The sequence below is a fragment of the Hipposideros armiger genome, unplaced genomic scaffold, assembly GCF_001890085.2.
Source record: "Hipposideros armiger isolate ML-2016 unplaced genomic scaffold, ASM189008v1 scaffold_648, whole genome shotgun sequence".
Classification (NCBI taxonomy): domain Eukaryota; kingdom Metazoa; phylum Chordata; class Mammalia; order Chiroptera; family Hipposideridae; genus Hipposideros; species Hipposideros armiger.
In genome coordinates, this window is record NW_017731998.1 from 180,808 (window position 1) to 183,968 (window position 3,161).

The window sequence follows — 3,161 nt, forward strand, 5'->3', positions numbered from 1 at the left end:
CAATGATGGTGCCAACTTGGGCCAGTGAAGCAATGTCCTCCACAACTAGACTGAAGAACAAAAACGACAGCAACTTGTCTGTTCCCCTTCCCCCAATTCCTCAGCACTGTTCCCTTCCCTCCAATACCCTAATAAAAAAAAATCTTTAAAAAAAAATAATAATAGTTTGAACAAGGACTGCCTTCTTCTCATTGCATAATATCTGATGGAGTGAGCATTTTCTATGCCCTGGTGAATTATCATACTCCTTTCTAAGTCTGAATCAGCTTCCAATATTTTATATTTGTGCTTTCCATGTCATGAAATATATCCAAGAGTTTCTTTAATGTGAAGGTTTTCTTGCCAATGTCACTTCTTCTGGGATATCTTCATCATTTTTATCACAGCCACGTCATTTATGTTGATAAGGTCACCTTCCCTCAGTTCCTCTGGCCGCATATCTAAAGTCTCTTCAGTGGCAGCAGTGTCATGCAAATGGCACTATTTCCATGGTTAGCTATTTCTTCTATAACTGCATTTCTGTTCAATTCGAATTTCACTTACAATGTTATCGCTCTTCACTTCTTTGTTACACTTCCAATTTTGTTGGCCTATTACTACTTTTGCTTATCCATTTTTTTGTAAAATGACACATAGTTTTATAACTGGGAGATAATGATACAACATAACTATATGCTCTGCTGTCTGTGCATGAACTGAGTAACAGATATCCAGAGCCCTATAACTAGCATCCTCTGAAAGAACTTATGCAATTGGTCTTTGAACATGATGTTTATCTGTTCTTTATGATTCGTGAATTGAAGAGCTAGCAGATAATTTTGTATGTTATGCAATTACTTGTATTTACTGTACCTTGGTAACTGAAGTTTGAACTGTGATGTTACGAGACTGGTGTTAACTAAACTGTGGTAACTAAGATTTGCGCATGTTTTTAACAAGACCAGCCTGTATGTACATTGGGTCTTATCTCAATTTGTTAGGCATTTCCTTGTCACACCTGTTGGCCCAAGCAGAGTCTCCATATTCATATCTAAATGCTCATAAAATATCCATAGTCTATCTCTACTATGGATGAATAATTATTACCTATCCTCAAGAATTCCACAGTATCCGCAGAGAGATAGTAGAGATATAAACAATCATAATTATTAAACAATCTATTAGAGGATAATTGCTATCAGGGAGGAATAGATATTTAAATAAGGAAAAAATAAAAATAACTGGCCAGAATGTGATTAATGTTCAGACACTTTTTTTGTCTGTTCTTTCATAATGAGAAAAGTTGTTTGTGAGTAAATTCTACTTTTTGAACCCAGCTGAGGTTTGTTTGTTTGTTTGTTTGTTTTTTACCAATTTAGGATAATTTTACTGGAGCTTTTGGAAGGAAATGATTTGTCATTTGCATTAAGATCCAGACAAGTTATTGAAGTCAGTCTTTGATGTGATCTCTCATGTTTCAGCCTGTGAGAAATGTCTCATTTTAATCAACCTGCTTTTGAAGAGGTCCAGTCAAACAAAAAATTTAAACATCCTGAAACCCTTTATTTGCAAGCAAATCATTGTTGGGGGAGCTAAATTCCTTACTTAAGGAAAAAAACAAACAAACATATATATGTATGTTTGTGTATATATATATTATATATATATATATATATATATATATATATATATATATAATATATATATATATATATGTATATATATATTGCATCTCCCTTCTGCCTCTAATTGGAAGGTAATTCTTTCTTCACTTTTTTCACTGCTGGTGCCTGGAAAAAGTGTTTCTTATCTTTACCTTGTATTTTCAAGGTCGGAGGTGTACTTATCCAGGCAACATGTACTGGTTCTTTATCTAGCATAGCCTCCCAATCCTCTATCCTTCCCTCTATGCATTCTGACTTGGCCTAACATAATTGTATTTTTCATACTGCCTATAATAATAAAAAAAATTATCCCTTCATTAGTATATTTTGTGAATGCATCTTCACCAGCCATGTGTTAAGGATTTTTCCCAATGTGATAAGCATAGAAATTAAGTAACATGCTTTCATCTCCCAGAAGGATCATATTTAATATCTCACATTTAATTTCAGCGAGTATCTGAAGCATTTTAAGAGACACCATTACCCAGTAAAAAGAAATGATCAGAAATAGTTTCAGCATGCTAGTTAAAATTGGCTGAAGGAATAAAAATGATAGTACCAAAAACTGTTACATTTTATATACCTAGATTTTTGAGGATATAATAATATATCATCAGTCAACACTGTCCTAGAGGCTCATATTAAATTCCCAACTGAGATTCTTTTATTTACAGGGAAGAAAACAAAAACAAGCTAAAGGGCTGAAAAATAAGTTGAGTGTGTGTGTATCTGTGTGTGAGTGTGTAAATAAAAATAGAAATTCTAGGCAATGTCGTTATTTGTTTGGGATGCTAAATAATCATTAAATGCTATTCTATTGGGTTGTCGGAAACGTCATGACATATTTTTTCTATGTTTTTCATTGCAAAAAGGCGTCATGACGTTTCCGACAACCCAATATTAAATGTGCTAATATGCAATGAATTTAATTTCAATGTTAAACTTTTAATAAAAAGACCTGCTTTTTTACCTAGTAGCATACTAAATAAGTGGTTATAATAATTAGTAAACACACTCTAATTTCAAGATTATACACTTCTAGAAAAAGATGTACATGTCAACAAACACTTGAAATGCATATTTCCATTTCAAGAAGTAGTCAGGGTTGAGTTAACTTTCTAACGAGTCATGAGAAGTGGGCTAATGCAAGTAAGGATCCTATCAAAAGTGACAGCTTTGCAGGGCTTGGAACGGGGGAAAGGATCTCACTAGAGAGGCACGGTAGTGTGGAGGCTGGTGGAAGACAGAGGGAAGGAGGAATTCCAGGCCACAAGCAACAATGAACAAGGGCAGATGAGTGCAAAGCGGTACTGTGCCTCGCTGCCCATAACCAGAGGTCCTGAGGGAGCATCCCAGAGGCTCAGCAGATGCAGCTGCAGAGGCAGTCAGTGGAGGTGGCTTTTGGGATTCTGTTTCTACCATACTACATATACATGGAACGGATCCCAGTGGTGAGAGGGTCTGTGAAAGGGCACGATAACTCTAAACATCAAACAACAATTTAGAGCAGGATCCCAT